This window comes from Symphalangus syndactylus, chromosome 9 (assembly GCF_028878055.3).
Source record: "Symphalangus syndactylus isolate Jambi chromosome 9, NHGRI_mSymSyn1-v2.1_pri, whole genome shotgun sequence".
NCBI classification, from domain to species: domain Eukaryota; kingdom Metazoa; phylum Chordata; class Mammalia; order Primates; family Hylobatidae; genus Symphalangus; species Symphalangus syndactylus.
The window spans coordinates 112,849,229-112,870,113 of NC_072431.2; the positions used below are offsets into that span (position 1 = coordinate 112,849,229).

The 20,885-nt window shown below is 38.8% G+C and overlaps 1 long non-coding RNA gene across 4 annotated transcripts in view; it reads right to left on the reverse strand.

Moving 5' to 3' along the window:
* Positions 1-461: 461 nt before the first annotated feature.
* The window catches only part of LOC129490305 (uncharacterized), a 33,261-nt gene continuing 12,837 nt past the window's right edge, over positions 462-20,885 (reverse strand). Inside the window, exons 3-4 of one of the 4 annotated variants that reach the window (XR_008660217.2) lie at positions 13,003-13,125; positions 462-554 (exon numbers count right to left, since the gene is read on the reverse strand). This is a non-coding gene — a long non-coding RNA (uncharacterized lncRNA). Of the gene's footprint in view, positions 555-3,284; positions 3,657-13,002; positions 13,126-20,885 lie in introns of those variants that run through there. The other 3 variants (XR_008660216.2, XR_008660214.2, XR_008660215.2) reach the window with 3 other exon arrangements.

Consider the following 20,885-nt stretch of genomic DNA (forward strand, 5'->3'; position numbering starts at 1 on the left):
TTTTCTTTTCTTTTTGGTCTCAGGAAGGTGAAAAGCATGTATGGCTTCCCCTTTAAGTAACTGGGCAAAGTTACACCTTCCATATCCTGGTTTGCCTGGCCATTCCAACCCACTGCATCTTCACACAGTACTGGTAAAGTCCTAGCACTACTGGCCAAGAAGACATGGGTCCCCTTCTTCTCTGTCGTCCCTGAACTTGGAAATGCTGCATCAAGTTGCTACTACACTTTTCAAATGTATGCCAGAGGCAGTTACAATGTTGTGTTAATAGGAACACGGATGGAGATGGCTCATGGCAATAGCTTCAGAGAGAGAAGAGCTCTGAAGTGTTTTATTTAACAAGGTGGCCTTTCTTTTGGGACTAAATTCAAGTATGAATTTTTCTCTTTTATCTTATTAGGCTCTGGAATGGAAACTTTGAATTTTGACTTTAAGCTGTAGGAATATAGAGACTTTGCTCATTCTTTTAACATCTGGTTGCTTATTTGTTTTATTCATCATCATTGTATGGTATAGGGAACATCACTGGAAGGTCAGCCGCAGAAATTGAGAATCTGAAAATGGAAAAAAACACTCAACATTAGGTTATCTAATTCTATGAGTCCTTGTTTAAAATTATTTATGGCAACTTGATCTTTGCCCAGTTTAAGCTTAAGTATTAACCATTTTTTCTTCTTTATTTCTCTTATAAAATAGGTGTGCCATCTATTAACTATTGCTTAGAATCCTTGTTACTCTTCTGTATTTTCCTGATTGTCCCCACGTACGTCTCTTTGGATATAGTAAACAATTCTTTTTCTTTCTTATTTAACCTTTAAAATACGTATAGGTTTTAAAATTGACACTCTGGTAAACTATACTATTTTTAGCATTTGTTTTTGGCCATTTGAGTATTGATACTTTTTTGATAGTTCTATAATGTGTATGTGGTGAGTGTAGGTAATGTGTGTGCAAGGAGTAATCTGAGTGCAATGAGTAATGTGTTACTAGTTTTAATACTAATGTGTTATATAGTGTTAAGTATTAGTATTAACTAATATTAGTATTAGTATTAATTTACAGATAGAGCATTAGTAAACTATCATAAATGAGGAGAGAGAAGAGTATCATGTTTCTTTTGGTTTTGGACAAGTCATATAAGGAAAAGAGTGAAATTGAAAGGAGAATATTGCTTTAGGTTTCAGTTTATACAAATAATTAGTTTTAAAAATCCTTTAGGCTGGGCGTGGTGGCTTACACTTTTAATCCCAGCACTTTGGGAGGCTGAGATGGGAGCATCATGAGGTCAGGAGTTCGAGACCAGCCTGATCAACATGGGGAAACCCTGTCTCTACTAAAAATACAAAAATTAGCCGGGCATGGTGGCATGTACCTGTAATCCCAGCTACTCAGGAGGCTGAGGCAGGAGAATCACTTGAACCCAGGAGGCAGAGGTTGCAGTGAGCTGAGATCGCACCACTGTACTCCAGCCTGGGCAACAGAGTGAGACTCCGTCTCAAAAAAAAAAAAAAAAATCCTTTAAATGTTCTTGCTCAGTATTTCTTAGGGGTAGCAAGACCTAGGCTAGAAAGTGTAGTGTTTTATTAAAATCTAGTAATTTGTTAGTTAAGCATACCCAATAGAAGAGAATAATAGTAATATCATGACTCCTAGAGTCAATCATAGTATTTCAGGCTAAAAAAGCACCAAAGAAATCACACTATTTGATACTCTTACCTCATACATGACTAAACTGAAGCTCTTGAGTTTTTCTAGATCAAATGGCTATTTAGTTGCTGAATCTAGTTAAGTTTTCTCCCCGATCTCTATGATTTGTTAAATGTAATCAACATTGAGTAGGAGTGACACAATTTACCTTAGAAACTATTAAACCGCCGGGCACGGTGGCTCACGCCTGTAATCCCAGCACTTTGGGAGGCCGAGGCAGGTGGATCCTGAGGTCAGGAGATCGAGACCATCCTGACTAACACGGTGAAACCCCATCTCTACTAAAAAAAAAATACAAAAAATTAGCCAGGCATGGTGGCAAGTGCCTGTAGTCCCAGCTCCTCGGGAGGCTGAGGCAGGAGAATGGCGTGAACCCGGGAGGCAGAGCTTGCAGTGAGCCCGGATCGCGCCACCACACTCCAGCCTGGGCGACTGAGCAAGACTCTGTCTCAAAAAAAAAAAAAAAATAGAAACTATTAAACCAATTTTCCTTTACATTTTTTAACGTTGTGTCATGGATTATTTCTCATTTTGTAATAAATCTTAGTTCGATCTTCCACATTGGCGCTTAATACTATTATTGTGTAAATACTAAAAAACCGACATGTGAAGACCCTACAGTACAATGCCAGGCTATGAATCCTTTTGCTGTGCGTTCTGAAACGTGCATTCTGAAATGCACAGCAAAAGGTGACTAGCTCCATTGTGTTGTTTTATCTGAGTTTTCATTAGTATCTAGTGTATGTGTGTGTCTGTGTGTGTGTGTGTGTGTTTACCAATACAAGGAAGACAGAGGATTCAAACAGTAAATGAAGAAGGCTGGTTATTATTTCCAAGATCAGTCAAAAGCCTTTGTCCTCAGACTCTTCAAATGGAAAAGAGAAACAAGTTGGCTCCTAAAACTGAGGATCAGTTTCTGACTTGAGATCTGCATGGACATAGCTCTTTGCTAGAAGAGGAAAGGATACTTTCCTCTCTTCTGTGTGCTTATCTTTCTCCTTTCCGTGTTTTCCATTTATTGAATTCTCATCTTCTGGAGCTTTACTTTTGGAAAGAAACTTGTGTAATTCATGGACACCATTTTTTCTTTGTCTCGTCATGCTAATTTGCTGCATCCTAGTCTTTCCCTGTGAATGTGTACAGTTTATAAGCTGGGTCATTGGTATGTGCTACCTAGCAGTGTTCAGTCCATATTCAGTTCCTCCTATTGCATAGGCCATTTTGGCTTTTAAGCAAACAAGGGAGTAAATTTCTGTGTATATGGACGAAGTTAAAATAAAAAAGCTTGACTATCAGACATGAATCAAATGTGCTGTACAGACTAATCCATTATTTGAGTATATCTGGGACTACGTGTATTAATCTTAATCATGTTTACTCTTTTAAAATATCAACAGTTAAAAATTGCACATCTTATTATTAAAAATGGCCTTGGAGCTGAGATGTAATCTCCTAAATGAAGGAATAAAAATAAGAGCAGGATGAGCCAGCTAACCATTTTTCTTCCTAAAAACTTGAAATAAATGGCGATCAGGAATGTTAGACATCATTCAATAAATCAGAGGTCTTATGACATTTCTAATATTTTATTAACAAAATTTTGATTTGATTTATCTATTTAAAATAACTAGCAAGGTATTCTCTAAGTGCTGAAACATAAATTACAAACACGAAGCCTTGATTTATGTTAATAGTGGATAATATGTGGGACATGGCAAGTGATCACAGATTTTGTAATATTCCCTGAGTTGGGGCTTGGAATCAGAGAAAATTACTGAAGAAAGTGCTGCCTTAGGCTCCATTTGTTGATGTATAGATGATGGCTGTCTTCTAAGAAATGATATAATCTTGATGATGTGAACTTTCACTCCATTCCAGATACTTTCAGATTTTAGTGACAGTTCTGGGTGCTTTCATGTCTCCAGGATGGATCAGAAACAGTCAGTTCTCTAGAAGGATAGCATAAAAGTTAAAAAAAAAAAAAAAAAAAAAAAGAGCGTCTGCCTATGTAAATATCGGATCTCACTGATCTCTTCCAGTAATGTTTTCATTTTTTCCATCTCTTGGACCCTAAATGACACCTACAGCCAATTCCCAGTTCTATGCCAATCCAAAATATTCGTTTTCTATTCTTTACCTGGGCTGCTGAGCTTTACTGGAGAGAAATCACATGGTTATGCAACTTGGCACCACTCCACATTTTTATTTTCCAGCCTCAGGAACTTTGGTTTGGTTTGCTTCATTCACCTACCTCCCTGTTCTCTGCATGGCTGTCCCCTTCTGATCCTTTGAGTCTCACCTTAAATGTATATAACTGCCTCAGGGAACCCTTCTTGGATCTCTCTATGTAAGCAGGTTCCCCCTCATTCAGTGCCCTGTTCATTTACTTCATGACACTTTGCAGTCTTTCTAATTGTTTACTCAGTGCTTGCCTGACTTATTGTTTGTCTCCGTAACTAATTTCTTGTGCATAGGGATAGCATCTGCTTGATTAGTTACTATAGTACTGTGCTTTCTGGCACACAGTAAGCACTCAGGAAAAATTTTTTTTATAAACAAATAAATTGTGAGATTGCATTTGAGAAAGAAAAACATTCCCTTATTTTTTTAAAAAAGTATTAAAAACACTGCTGCAAGTCAATGTTGCCATAAGCCCAAGATATATTCTTATAGATGTCAGATTGCATTACCTTTCGAATAAACTTGTGTGTGGTTAAACAGTTAAACAGACTCTTGTGTTCTGAATTATGAACTCGTAGCTGTTGGTGATCATTTATAACAGTGGTTTGCGGCCGGGCGCGGTGGCTCACGCTTGTAATTCCAGTACTTTGGGAGGCCGAGGTGAGTGAATCATGAGGTCAGAAGATGGAGACCATCCTGTCTAACATGGTGAAATCCTGTCTCTACTAAAAATACAAAAAATTAGCTGGGCATGGTGGCATGTGCCTGTAGTCTCAGCTACTTGGGAGGCTGAGGCAGGAGAATTGCTTGAACCCTAAAGGCAGAGGTTGCAGTGAGCTGAGATCGCACTATTGCATTCCAGACTGGGCGACAGAGCAAGACTGTCTCAAAACAAAGCAAAACAAAACAAAAACAAACCAAAAAAAACAGTGGTTTGCAACTTCTTGTTGTCTACAGGTGACACACAGGCTAATGCTCTGTTGACATGTTCCACCTCAGCACACCCAGGGTTGCGTATGACTGTTCCTGTGCCTCTTTCTTCTCTACTCAATAAATATTGGATGCAAGCGAATGAGTGAGTGTCTGTAAGGCTATTGGACAGACAACTGTAAGTATGTTCTAATTTATATTAAAAATGAAAAGATAAAATAGTTACAATTTTGGGTTTTTTTTAGTAGTAATAAATTACTTGCTACACACTTCACTGCTCATCAGGATACATCAGTGTCATGACGTGGATATATTTTTTTCTTTTTTTAACTTTTATTGTAAGTTCAGGGATACATGTGAAAGTTTGTCACGTAGGTAAACTTGTGTCATAGGAGTTCGTTGTACAGATTATTGCATCTCCCAGGTATTAAGCCCAGTACCCAATAGTTATCTTTTCTGCTCCTCTCCCTCTTCCCACCCTCCCCTGTCAAGTAGACCCCAGTGTCTATCATTTCCTTCTTTGTGTTCGTAAGTTCTTATCATTTAGCTCCCACTTGTAAGTGATAATGTGGTATTTAGTCTTCTGTTCCTGCATTCGTTTGCTAAGGATAATGCCCTCCAGCTCCATCCATTTTCCCTCAAAAGACATGATCTCATTCTTTTTTATGGCTGCATAGTATTCCATGGTGTGCATGTACCACATTTCCTTTATCCAGTCTGTCACGGATGAGCATTTAGGTTGATTCCATGTCTTTGCTATCATGAATAGTGCCTCAATGAACATTCGCATGCATGTGTCTCTGTGGTAGAATGATTTATATTCCTGAGGGTATGTACCCAGAAATGGAATTTTTGGGTCGAATGGTAGTTCTGCTTTTAGCTCTTTGAGGAATCATCATACTGCTTTCCATAATGGTTGAACTAATTTACACTCCCACCAACAGTGTATAAGTGTTCCTTTTTCTCTGCAACCTTGCCAGTGTCTGTTATGTTTTGACTTTTTAATAATAGCCATTGTGACTGGTGTGAGATGGTATCTCATTGTGGTTTTAATTTGCATTTCTCTAATGACCAGTGATATTGAGCTTTTTTTCATATGCTTGTTGGCTGCATGTATGTCTTCTTTTGAAAGTGTCTGTTTATGTCCTTTGCCTACTTTTTAATGGGGTTGTTTGTTTTTTTCCTGTAAATTTGTTTAAGTTCCTTATAGATGCTGCATATTAGGCCTTTGTCAGATGCATAGTTTGCAAATATTTTCTCCCATTTGGTAGGTTGTCTGTTTACTCTGTTGATAGTTTCTTTTGCTGTGCAGAAGCACTTTCATTTAATTAGGTCCCACTTGTCAATTTTTGCTTTTGTTGTGATTGCTTTTGGTGTCTTTGTCATGAAATCTTTGCCTGTTTCTATGTCCAGGATGGTATTGCCTAGGTTGTCTTCCAGGATTTTTATAGTTTTGGGTTTTACATTTAAGTCTTGAATCCATCTTGGGTTTATTTTTGTGTGTGGTCTAAGGAAGGGGTCCAGTTTTAATCTTCCGTATGTGGCCAGCCAGTTATCCCAGCACCATTTATTGAATAGGGAGTCCTTTTCCCATTGCTTGTTTTTGTCAGCATTGTCAAAGATCAGATAGGCATAGGTGTGTGGCCAAATCCTACTATGCTTTTTCCTATGCATATGTGCATATGATAAAGTGTAACTTACAAATTAGGCACAGTGAGAGATTAACAGCAATAACTAATAATAAAATAAAACAATTATACCAATATGCCACCATCGCCACTCTTGCACTTTGGCATCATTATAAAGCACAGTAAGTGTAACTTGAACACAAACAAGCACTGTGACACTATGACCGGCAATATGATAACTCCGGGGTACTAAGTGGCTAACGAGCAAGTAGTGTCTAGGGTGTGGACAAGTTGGACAAAGGGATGATTCATGTCCAGGGCAGGACAGGATGGGATGTCATGAGATTTCATCATATTACTCAGAACGGTGCATATTTGAAACTTATGAATTGTTTATTTTTAGAATTTTTTCATTTAATATTTTCAGACCACAGTTGATTGTGGGTAGCTAAAACAGGGGGAAGCAAAACCATGAATAAGAGGGGATGGCTGTGTTCTCTTCCTGACACATGCAAATAAACATATGCCGTACACATTTTTTAAATTTTTTTTATTATACTTTAAGTTCTAGGCTACATGTGCACAACGTGCAGGTTTGTTACATATGTATACATGTGCCATGTTGGTGTGCTGCACCCATTAACTCGTCATTTACATTAGGTATTTCTCCTAATGCTATCCCTCCCCCCTCCCCACCACCCCACGACAGGCCCCGGTATATGTGATGTTCCCCACCCTGTGTCCAAGTGTTCTCATTGTTCAATTCCCAGCTATGAGTAAGAACAAGCAGTGTTTGGTTTTCTGTCCTTGCGATAGTTTGCTGAGAATGATGGTTTCCAGCTTCATCCATGTCCCTGCAAAGGACATGAACTCATCCTTTTTTATGGCTGCATAGTATTCCATGGTGTATATGTGCCACATTTTCTTAATCCAGTCTATCATTGATGGACATTTGGGTTGATTCCAAGTCTTTGCTATTGTGAATAATGCCACAGTAAACATACATGTGCATGTGTCTTTATAGCAGCATGATTTATAATCCTTTGGGTATATACCCAGTAATGGGATGGCTGGGTCAAATGGTATTTCTAGTTCTAGATCCCTGAGGAATCGCCACACTGTCTTCCACAATGGTTGAACTAGTTTACAGTCCTACCAACAGTGTAAAAGTGTTCCTATTTCTCCACATCCTCTCCAGCACCTGTTGTTTCCTGACTTTTTAATGATGGCCATTCTAACTGGTGTGAGATGGTATCTCACTGTGGTTTTGATATGCATTTCTCTGATGGCCAGCGATGATGAACATTTTTTCATGTGTCTGTTGGCTGCATAAATGTCTTCTTTTGAGAAGTGTCTGTTCATATCCTTTGCCCACTTTTTGATGGGGTTGTTTGATTTTTTCTTGTAAATTTGTTTACATTCTTTGTAGATTCTGGATATTAGCCCTTTGTCAGATGGGTAGATTGTAAAAATTTTCTCCCATTCTGTAGGTTGCCTGTTCACTCTGATGGTAGTTTCTTTTGCTGTGCAGAAGCTCTTTAATTTAAGTAGATCCCATTTGTCAATTTTGGCTTCTGTTGCCATTGCTTTTGGTGTTTTAGACATGAAGTCCTTGCCCATGCCTATGTCCTGAATAGTATTGCCTAGGTTTTCTTCTAGGGTTTTTATGGTTTTAGGTCTAACATGTAAGTCTTTAATCCATCTTGAATTAATTTTTGTATAAGGTGTAAGGAAGGGATCCAGTTTCAGCTTTCTCCATATGGCTAGCCAGTTTTCCCAGCACCATTTATTAAATAGGGAATCCTTTCCCCATTTCTTGTTTTTGTCAGGTTTGTCAAAGAGCAGGTGGTTGTAGATGCCACACACATTTTAGGATCATTTTTATCATGTAACAACCCATCAGTATTACCCTATGTTATTTTAGTGTTTGAAAACACTTATAATATATATGTAATTTTTATCATATGAATATACTTTAACATGACCAGATTATTGAATGTTTGTCTCCCTTTTTTTCTCTTAAAAATGATTTTTAGTGCACATGAACTTGGGGCAATTTTCATACTTTTATGAGTTGATCATAAAAGAATGTATAATGTGAATATTCATGAATTTCCTCTTTTTATTATATTTTTTAAATTCAAAAGCAACATATTTAAACTCTACTGAAATCTCTAAAACTGAAAATGAAAATCTCCCTCTGTTCTGGTAGGTTTACTTCCCCAAGGAAAATAAAGTATTGTGAGATCTCTAGCTTTAATCTGTGCCTATGCATCAGAAATTATTAGGAGTGCTTCTAGCAACTGTGTAAAAATGCAGCTTCAACCCTGAGCTATTCATAAGTGTTTAAAGTTCCAGTGAATTCTCAGGAAGAATATTGGAGGCTCATTATCTTTTGATTTGTTGCTGGAGTGGTATTGCTTAGGTGTTTCCTGTAGTTGTGGTGGATTTTTTTTTTGTTTTGTTTTAAGAATTTTGCTGCTCCTTTGTCACTTAGGAGTCAGTTTCTTTACTAGGTAATAGACATCAACACCAGGGAAAAAGGACACTTGATTGTCTTTGCCTTTCAGAATAGATAATTCATCCTGTTCTCAGGACGTTGAGCCCTGTTGGGCGAAGCCCTGGCACTATAATCCTCTGACGCTGTTGTTGTTCACCATGAGGCAGCATCAGGGAAACGTCTTGGGACCCCTGACTCCCAAAGCCACAAGCCGCAGTGACTGGACATTGTGAGCTCACTGTTGATGTAAGGGCTTACTACTACTAGGGAATGGGATGTGGAGAGTAGTGTCTCTGGAGTTAGGGCTGGGCTTAAATCCTGAATTTCTTTTTTTTTTTTAGAGACAGAGTCTTGCTCTGTCGCCCAGGCTGGAGTGCAGTGGCATGATCTTGGATCACTGCAACCTCCCCCTCCCGGGTTCAGGTGATTCTCCTGCCTCAGCCTCCCGAGTAGCTGGGATGACAGGCGCACATTACCACACCCGCCTAATTTTTTGTATTTTTAGTAGAGACAAAGTTTCACTATGTTGGCCAGACTGGTTGCCCACCTCGGCCTCCCAAAATACTGGGATTAGAGGCATGAGCCACCAGGCCTGGCCAAATCCTGAATTTTATACCTACTAGGAACTCTTTGACTTTAAACAAGTAACTGAGCCCCCTGAGCCTAGCTTTTTTTAACTGTAAAATGAGATTTTTTTACAGGCTATTGTATAATTTGAATGAGAGTGAAAATGTCTGGTACAGTGCCTGGCACATAGTGTAGCATTTGATAAAAGTTTGTTAAATGAAGAGACGAATGAATCACCTACCTAGCTGGCCGAACATGTTAATTTTAAAACAGGAGGTGTGGCCATTTGTGATAGAAAGAATAATAAATATAAATGAATTAAATGGCAACTTCATATCTTCCTCAAGGTTGCAGATAACAGAAACCAACTCTAGCTAGCTAACATAAAAGGAATTTATTGACAGGACACTCAGGTTTTGAAATCTAAGTTAAAACAACCAGTCTTTGGATGACCAAGCTTAGATAGCTCCAGGGACCTAGAAGCAGAAAGTAATGTACCTTTCCCTTTTTTTTTTTTTTTTTTTTTTTTTTCCCCAGAGACAGGTCTTGTTCTGTTGCTGAGGCTGAAGTATAGTGGCATGATTATAGCTCATTGTAACCTTGAACTCCCGGGCTCAAGTGATCCTCCTACCTCAGCCTCCTGAGCAGTTGGGATTACAGATATGCACTACCACACCTGGCTGTTTTTTTTTAAAAGATGGGGTCTCACTCTGTTGCTCAGGCTGGTCTTGAATTCCTGGCCTTAAGTTATCCTCTTGCCTCGGCCTCCCAAAGCACTGAGATTTATAGGCATGAGCCACCACACCCAGCTGGACCTTTTCTCTGGAACATTGATATCTTTGTTTCTCATCTTTACTGACCTGCCATTAGATGGATCTGCTCTGGCCGGGAAGGCAGGGTCATGTATTACGAATGTGGCAGCTGGTGGCCCCTCCTCTATGTCAGGGGCAATTCACAGGACAAAGGGGATGTTGGGAGCTGATAAAATTGTAAGGCTTTATTGAGGCCTAATTAACATACAGTAAGCTACACATATTTAGAGTCTACAATTTGTTACATTTTACACATGTGTTCACACCCAGGAAACCATCATCATGATGAAGATAATGAATATGCCATCATCCCTGACAGCTTCCTTGTGCTCCTTTGTATTCCCTCCCTCTCAAGCCTCTACAGCTGTTCTGCTTATCCCAAGGCATCTGCTGATCTGCTTCTATCACTGTCAATTCATTTGTATTTTCTAGAATGTTATATAAATGAAATCATACAATAGGTACCCTTTCTTGTCTGACTTTTTTCACTCAGCATAATTATTTTGAGAGTCATTCATGTTGTAGTATGTCTCAGTACTTCATTCCTTTTAATGGATTAATAATATTCCATTGTATGGCTATGCCACAGTTTGTTTATTCTATCTATTTACTTGCAGATGGACATTTAGATTGTTTCTAGTTTGTGGCTATTACCAATAAGGCTGCTGTGAACCTTCATATACAACTGTTTTGTTTTTTTTTTTTTTTTTTTTTGACATACCTTTTCATTTCTCTTGGGTAAAAACCCAGGAGCAGAATAACTAGGTCACGTTGTAGATGTAGTTTAACTCGTTCAGAAACTACGAAGCAGTTTTCCAAACTGGTTATACCATTTTATATTTCCACCAGCAATGTATGAGAGCTCCAGTTGTTCCATATCCTCACCCATACTTGGTATGCATGCAGAATTTATTTTTTATTTGATTTTATTATTACTTTTTGAGATGGGGTCTCACTCTGTCACCCATGCTGGAGTGCAGTGGTGCGATCTCGGCTCACTGCAACCTCTGCCTCTTGGATTCAAGCAATTCTCCTGCCTCAGCCTCCCGAGTACCTGGGACTATAGGTGCGCGCCACCACGCCCAGCTAATTTTTTGTATTTTTAGTAGAAATGGGGTTTTGCCGTGCTGCCAGGCTGGTCTCGAACTCCTGACTTCATGATCCACCTGCCTCAGCCTCCCAAAGTGCTGGGATTACAGGTGTGAGCCACTGCCCCCAGCCGCAGAATTTATTTTAAAAACTGAAAATTCAATACCAAGAAGACCAACAATCTAATGTTTAAAAATGGGTAAAAACATTGAACAGATGATCCACCAAAAAAAGATAAACTCACAGCAAATAAGAACATGAAAAGATATTCAAAATCCTTAGCCATCAGACAAATGAAAATTAAAATCCAATCACATGCTCATTCACATGGCTAAAATTTTAAAAAAGCTAGTAATTTTATATGATTATAATGCCCGTTTTATAGATGAGAAAATTAAGCCTGATGTTAAATAACTTGACCAAGGTAGAATTAGAATTTGAACCTACGTGGGGTTAACCTTTATGCTGTGCAAGCAATGGTCTTTTGAAAGAGGCTTAAAAAGCCAAAGTTGGAAACAGGGGAACTCATTTATTACTTAGGAATACAATTTCCACTTCCTCTCCTGATAGGTTAGGCTACCACCAGTCACAATGTGTATTATGAAACTTCTATGCAAATTTTGGCATCTATTTTTCCCAACAGGGTAAAGTTTATATTTTTCTGACATCTAGGATTATCTAGATGCCTCTTGAGGGAAGTATTCAAAGCATGGAAAACCCACCAAGGCTTCATTGGCCCCACAAAGATATAGATATGTTTAACCATAAGGATTAGTAATTAAAGTTTTTTTGGATCAAACATCTGAGTTTTTACCACAGCTCTACTATTTCTTAACTATGTAACACCTGAGCAAATTACTAAACACTTTGAGCTTCGATTTCTTCATCTGCAAACTGGGAATAATGCTACTGATCTCACAGTGTTTTAAGGGTTAGAGGATGCGTATAGTTTACCACAATGTCCTACACTTGATAAACTCAAAACATTGATGTTACCATGTCACATATACTTATATATAAACACACTAAGAACAGGTGTGTTAAGCTTTGCACTCAGTACAAATCTTTAAACACTAATTCATTACTGGCTGATATCTTGCTTCCCTCTGAGGACTTGCTCTTTCCTTTAGAAAATGCTAATCTGAGGACAGATGATGGCATTTAATTCTGTAAGAATTATTAAGAAGTGAAATATTTATCCTTTAGTTGTAAGCGTTAGAAATATTCTTTGAAGGGAAATGACTGCTGTTGAGGCATGGCAGCTGAGTATCTGCATGGAGTTTTAGAGTTCAGTTATCAGATATGCAGGAATCACATGGCATAAAGAAATCAAAGTCAACATAATAAAGAGCTCTACAGAGCGCTGTTACTCTGCTAAGATAACTAAAGCCCGGCTGCAGTTTTGCATGGTTCATAGACCTTATCAGGCACTCACACTTGGTACACTGCCTGTATCCTTTACTTGCTCTAACACCACCAGCTGTTTTTTCTGGGCCCCTGGAAGTGCTACTTCAGCTGCCAATGATGTATTTTTCTCTGTCCTATTAGTTTTTTTTTCTAAAATATGATCAATATTTTCAGTCAGTACTTGGGGACAGTAGTGAAGTTTCCTCTAAGCACTTAGATGTAAGATCATGAGGAGAGACAAGCCAATTTCTCTACTGGATGCCTCCAGCAGCTTTCTCTCAAATAGTCCAGTAATGAGCTGGCCCTGCAGAGAGAGGCAGGAGTTCTACTGGTTGGCACTAATGCTGATATGCAAGCTTCTCAGAAGACTGGCACTGAGAGTAGAATAATTTTTTGCACTGGCAAGGCTGTGCCTTGTTTCAGACCAACTGGGTCAGATGATCTCTGTCAACTCCCAGTTACAAGTATATGAGGAGTCAGGGCATTGGAGGTCTCTCTCCAGCAGCACAATTTAAATGGTCTCCAGCAGTGCCAGCTTAAAGAAGGGATCCTCACCTTAAAGCAGGGCCTTGTGAGAGACTAGGGGGGTGCCTCATTCTGTTCTTTGAGCCCAAATGTGGACATATGTCTTCTTTGTATGTCGTTAGGGTGTTTGACCCTATCTCGTTTACAACAGAAAAAGAATACTTGCTCTTTCATAATTTAACTTAAAAACAAGCACTTAACACTTTAGAGTAGTGATACCTACATTTAACTCCAAGGCCTGTAAGACACCCATAAGCCATCCATCCATTCATTTTAAAAAATGTGGTAAAATACACATAACATAAAATATATCATCTTTGCTATTTTTAAGGGGAAAATTCTTAAGAACATTCACATTGTTGTGCAACCATTACCATTTTCACTTTCAGAATGTTTTTCATCCTGCTAAACTGAAACTCTGTACCCATTAAACAATAACTCCCCATGCCCCCTTGTCTACACACCCTGGCAATCATCATTATATTTTCTGTCTCTATGAATTTCACTTCCCAAGATACCTCATGTAAGTGGAGTCATACAGTTTCTTCTTGTTCTGTTTGTTCTTAAGGTACATGGATAGAATTAGAAGTTAGCCAGTGAACTTCCTAGTACCCTTGGCAAGGATACCCACGCTGAGAGTTGGTAGAATCCTGCTATTAATGTTGATGCCATTAAACATTTGCATATCTGGCTCCCTGTATTCTGATTTCATGTTCACAAAGCAACCCGCTGATTATGGTATGACTTTTTACAGTAGATAGAATTACTTTCCTCCCAAGCATCCATTCTGTCTTTAAACTATCTACAAGGGGTCTTCAAAAAAAATTCATGGAAAATGTGTACTATGAAGAAACTGTGTATTGATTTCAGTTTCTTTTTTTGTACCAAAATAAACTCATACTAACTTGTTATAATATGTCTGAAAAGGGTTTAGTTTGAGGCCCTAAGGATAAGACATGAGCTTGAAAAGAGCCACTATCAGAGCAACATAAATTCTGCTAAAATTGAAGCAAGACTAAACATTAATGTATGGTGAAACTAGGGTAGCAGAATGGTGAAATCACTGATGCTTTATGAAAAGTTTATGGGGACAATACACCAAAGAAATCAGCAGTTGACAATTGGATAACTCATTTTAAGAAGGGACAAGATGATGTTGAAGATGAGGCCTGCAGTGGCAAGCCATCCACTTCAATTTGTGAGCAAAAAATTAACCTTGTTCATGCCCTAATTGAAGAGGACTGATGATTAACAGCAGCAACAATAGCCAACAGCACAGACATCTCAATTGGCTCAGTTTTTATAATACTGACTGGAAAATAAAAGTTGAGCAGACTTTCCACTTGATGGGTGCCAAGACCATTGTGCCCGGAAAAGCTGCAGACAAGAGTAGAGTGTTCAATGGAATCAAGATCCTGAAGGATTTAGTTGAAGATTTTTAACAGGAGATGAAACATAGCTTTACCAGTATGATCCTAAAGACAAAGCACAATCAAAGCAATGGCTACCAAGAGGTGGAAGTGGTCCAGTCAAAGCAAAAGCAGACCAGTCAAGAGCAAGAATCATGGAAACGGTTTTTCGGAGATGCTCAAGGCATTTTGATTGTTGACTTTTTGGAGGAGCAAAGAACGATAACATCTGTTTATTATGAAAATGTTTTGAGAAAGCCAAGACTTTAGCAGAAAAATGCCTGGGAAAGCTTCACCAGAGTCCTTCACCACAACAATGCTCCTGCTCATTCCTCTCATCAAATAAGGGCAATCTGGGGAGAGTTTCAATGGGAAATCATTAGGCATCCACTTTACAGTCCTGACTTGGCTCCTTCTGACTTCTTTTTGTTTTCTAATCTCCAAATCTTTAAAGGGCATCCATTTTTCTTCAATTAATAATGTAAAAGAAGACTACATTAGGCTGGGCATGATGGCTGTAATCCCAGCATTTTGGGAGTCTGAGGCAGGTGGATTGCTTGAGGTCAGGAGTTCAAGTCCAAGACCAGCCTGGCCAACATGGCAAAATCCCGTCTCTACTAAAAGTACAAAAATTAGCCGGGTGTGGTGGTGCATTCCTGTAGTCCCAGCTACTCAGAAGGCTGAGGCAGGAGAATCACTTGAACCCTGGAGGTGGAGATTGCAGTGAGCTGAGATCACACCACTGCACTCCAGCCTGGGTGACACAGCGAGACTCCATCTCAAAAAAAAAAAAAAAAAAGACTATATTGACATGGTTAAATTTTCAGGACCCCAAGTTCTTTAGGGATGGACTAAATGGCTAGTATATCACTGCCTACAAAAGTGTATGTGTATTGGCATCCCTTAACTCTGGAGATCCTCCATAAGCCAATTTTCATAAACCCATACTCTTTATCACAGTGATTGATTCAGAGATGGACATTGACCCAGGCCTAAACCAGTCCTCTGGCTATAGGGATTAGTTCGTGGACAGGTATTTTACTACCGAAGTCCAATCGAAGTGAGTGAGATTTAGGTCTTTATTTGTTGGTTGGGAAGAAAGAAGCCTTCCTTCTTTTACTGAAGTTAAATAAATAAAATGCATATTATCTTATTGCTGCTGATAACTATTTTGCAGCCATGAAAAGAAGTAGTTTAGGAAGATGCCAATATGATAAGAAATAGAGCTAATCTATGGAAAGAAATTTAACCCTTGGTGATAGTTTTAAGCTGCTGGATCAAGTCTTGCCTGAAGCACTTTCTACCACATACCTTTTCAGTTATAAAGTAATTAAATTCTCTTTATTGTCTAAACAAATTTGAGCTGGGTTTTCTATTATTTGCTTTTAAGTACATTCTAACTGACTATCCATGAATAGTCGTCTATAGAGTACAGAAAGTCTATTTAACCCTTGTTTTCTATTGGACTTTATATATTCTGGCCCCTTTGATACTAATTTCTCATTGTGAAAAAATGTATTGGTATTCTGATTTTACATATTAGTTTGTTTAGCTTGTATAATGTGAGATATGGATTCATTCTCAAGATCCTGACAAAAATCCCATTTCTGAGTTTGTCCTTTTGGGAACCATGATCTACTCTCAAGGCAATGAATATCATCCTGTGGAGGCATTCTGGGAGAAGACCTTGGTGAGCATACTGGTCTGCCTTGAAGGCTCTCTTAAAACTTGCATTTCCTTTTCTTCCCCTTGAGTTTCTAGAATCGCTGGAAAGTCTTCTGTACATCAGTGAGTGCTCTCAAATAGTAGCCAGTGCTACCTGCTCTCTGACACTTGGCCTCACAATCATGGGAGCCTCCTCCTTAGGTGCTGCCACTTTTTCTGGCTAGCAAGAGGCAGCTGAGTTCTTCCTTCAAAGGTATGAGTTCTTTGTATGTGGTCATAGCAGAAGTGATATCATCTAGCATGATGCCTAGCATATAGTGCATTGACTCTGAATCTGAGGGGCCCCTCTTGTTCTGTCATTGGCAACCTGCAGAAGGTTGAAAGATCCCAAGTGCAGTGAAGGCTCAAACTTTTCCTGATCTTGTGTAGCCATTCTTTTGACTTATCCAGAGGCCTTTGGTGAGACCTCTCTGGTGGTATAGTTGTGTGTACTCAGTGTTTTCCTGTTCCTACTTCCCTTTAAAAAAATCTGTGCATCAGCCGGGCATGGTGGCTCATGCCTGTAATCCCAGCACTTTGGGAGGTCGAGGCAGGTGGATCACCTGAGGTCAGGAGTTCAAGACCAGGCTGGCCAACATGGCGAAATCCCATCTGTACTAAAAATACAAAAAAAAAAAAAAAAATTGCTGGGTGTGGTGGCGGGCGCCTGTAATCCCAGCTACTTGGGAGGCTGAGGCAAAAGAATCATTTGAACCCGGGAGGTGGAGGTTGTGGTGAGCCAAGATCGTGCCATTGCACTCCAGCCTGGGCAATGCAGCGAGACTCTGTCTCAAAAAAAAAAAAAAAAAAGAAAAAAAAATCTGTGTATCATTCCTCTTTCTTCTGCAGGCCCTGGGTAAAAATATGTTACACACAGAATACGAACAACACATTAACAGTAGGGTTGTTCCCACATGGTGTACTTATGAAGCATTTCTTTCTAAAAGGACTCAATATTTTTTTTAAAATGCAAAAGCAAACAAAAGATTGGAATTATACCGAAAACCTGAGTGTTTATTGTTTTTAATTTCACCCTAGAATTTTCGGGCTCCTTAAGTGCAGGGAAAGTTGTAGATGAGATTTTGTTCAGCTATCCCTTGGGAAATATTCATGGACATGCATTCCATCAATTACGGCTAAATGCAGAACTATTTGCCCTGTCAGCATCAAGATGTACTTGGGATTCCAGTCCATAAACATTTAAATGCAGTCATTCTAAACCTATTGTGGCCCTGACTTTTATTTTCTCATTTTCAGTGATGGGACCATTTATTAACAAAGCATGCTGTCTGTGTGAACCGGTTGAATGGAGTGCCCTGAAAATCTTTAATAAATTATAGGTGAATTTATGGGTTCTGCTCAGGGCCAGGGTAGGTTGGCTGAGTTGAAATGAAATGAGACTTATTCATCTGGAAGGTCCAGTGGATCCTAGGTATTAGAGGAAGAAGGTTCATGAGTGGAAGCTACTTTTTCTAACCTGCTCTCCATAGACAACTGTTTCTAGCATTGAATAATCCCGTCACATTAAAGTGACATGTTATCTAATTGGTCACTTAGGAAAACTTCCTCAGTGTAACTCAATTTACTATTGGCAAAATCATAGCAGTGAGAGAACTCTCAAAGCCAACCCCACACTTGAAACAGGAAAACATCAAAGCAATCCAAAATAGATGGGCTGCGTTTATCTGCTTAGTACCTCTAAGAACACATATTCCACATCTTGTGAGCTAGTGTTTCTCAGCATTTTCCACCTCCTCTGCTCTTATTAGGAGGAGAAGATGATTGTAGATGAAATGTCAGAGCTTCTGCTGAGCTTGGCCACTTTTAGAGATGTTGTCGGTTTATCAATCCATTGTGACTTTTTGTACTCATAAATAAAGTTTTTGTGAGCTGTATTCATGAGAAAAATGTGAAGATGAGTAAGAGTGAGATTCTAAATTAAAGAGCAGTGTTTCCTTACATTGGGGCCAAAGTGTTAGCAGAAGCGGTGGTGTTTGGAAATTACTGGTGACTAACCGGGGTTCTTAATGGAAAGTTTATAAACCCTGAAGGTTATGTATAAGAAATATTGTATACCGAAGGGGAAAGAACAGTTCCACCCCCCACTAAAAGCAGTTATGTGGACCTAATTCGTAACTGAATGATGATGATGTGCATTGTACCTCTCCTTCCTTTGACATGGAATTTCTCTTCCAGCTCTCTCTTTGGTATGGTTGATTCCTAACATGAATATAAGTTGTTAGCCTTTAGCGAACTTGTGTGTTCTGTGGCTGCTGCTGAAGCTGAGTATATAACTAGTCACACCATTTGGCTAATGACTAATGTTTCTGAAGAAAAACAAAAAACCATTCTATAAAAAAAATGTCCATCTCTTATTTTCCTCTTCCAGAAGATCACTGAGATGGCTAAAGTTTATATGTTGTTTGTGCACTAGAAGAGCTTCTGGTAGACAGTGCAAAGGATGAGGAAAGACAGTAAAGAAGAAAAGATAATGAGCCAACTCCTCTTTGTTGGCAAAAACAATATTGCCGCTTTGCTGCTTCAAAAGGCTTGTGTGAAGATTCCATTTACCTAGAAGCCCGTGTGTTTTCTGGTGAGTTTGGACCTTGAAGGTCCTACTCTGTATGAATTTAAAAGCCAGCAAAAGCGCAGTCTCCAATGCATCGGATGGGATTGTCTCTCTTCCTGTGGAGTCAAGTTATGAAATGAATCTGGACATTTGTCAAAGCGTGTCTTTACATTCAAAGCAATTTGATGCAAGGGTGCAGCATTGCTTTTAAGAGACTGCTGAGACTATGTCACACAGGGAATGGCCTCCTTATAGAAGTGCTAGAAAGTCATTTTCAAAGAGATGAATGTTCACAGTGGCCCCTCTTCCTAGAATGCCCTTCCCTTACTTAGCCATCTGCAAAAGCCTAAGCAACTTTCAGGAAACCTCAAGTGTTTTTGACCTCTCATTCCTGTGTAGAACTGTCCCTCCTCTGTACCCTTAATATTTACTACTTAGTTTATTAATTTCTTGCCTGTTAATAACACTTTTCACAGTAAAACAAATACCTATTGCTTTACTATAAGTCAGGAATTGTGCTAGGTGATTTAAGGGTAAACTCTCTTATAACCAGCCTAGCATTGTCTCCATTTTACGGATGAGGAAATAAGGTAAAAATGTGAACAAATAATTAGTATCTAACATAGAGCAAAATGCAAAATAAATTATTAGAAGTAATTAATATTGTGTGTTTATATATTGACGTAATGTCTCTTTGAGGTAAGAACAGAGGCCTATTCATCTGTGTAGTCCCAGCACTGATACAGTGCCTAAGGTCTAGTAGCTGCTTGATATATCTTGGTGAAAGGTGCAATTGATTGACCAGTTTGTCTGAATCTTCTTAAGAGTTTAGAGTAGAGCAAAAGTGATTCAGATTAGATAGACAGCAGAGCTTTAGGCTGGGTGAGGTGGCTCACACCTGAAATCCCAGCACTTTGGAAGACCAAGCCTAGAGGATTGCTTGAGTTCAGCCTTGGCAACATAGCAAGACTCCATCTCTACAAAAAATTTAAAAAATTAGCCAGGCGTGGTGGAAGGCACCTGTAGTTCTAGCTACTCGGGAGACTGAGGCAGGAGGATCACTTGAGCCCAGGAGTTGGAAGTTACAGTGAGCTATGATTACGTACTGCAGCCTGGGTGACAGAGCAAGACTTAGTCTCTAAGAAAAAAAAAAAAGTAGAACTTTATATATCTTATAAAATATTTTTCTAATCATAAACATAATAGAAGTCCATTAGAGAAAATTAGGATAATACAGAATATATACTTTTCGTAGTCATCTATCACCCTGAGATAATAATTTTCCTTTCAATCTTTTCTGTGTGCATTTTTACTCTGAGATCATAATATATATGCAGCTTTTATTTTGCTTTTGTGCAATTTCAATATTAGGAATATTTTCCCATACCATCAAAAACTTTGTGCCAACTTCTAATTTGGTATACAGGTAAATATATTCATTATGTAAATTTACTTATTCTTTCCCTCTATGTTGAATATTTAGGAAGATTATAATTTTTCACATAAGTAACACTGTAATGAACATTTTGGGGCATATAAAGTCTTTGTGCGCATCTCTGATAATAACTATTGGTATACGAATTCCTAAAAATGGACTAGTGGTCAATGGGTATCAACATTTTTAGACTTGATACATGTTGTCAGTTTGCACCTAAGAGAGGTTAAATCAGTTTACACACACAGTAGCTGAGCACACTCACCGACACTATAATTACCTTTTACATCTCTACTAATTTGATCCACTGAAAAAGACTTGAACCAGACTCAAAAGGCTACATACTGTATTATTCTACTTCTGTGACACTCTGAAAAAGGGAAAACTGTAGGGGAAAAAATTGGATGAGGGTCTAGGCATGA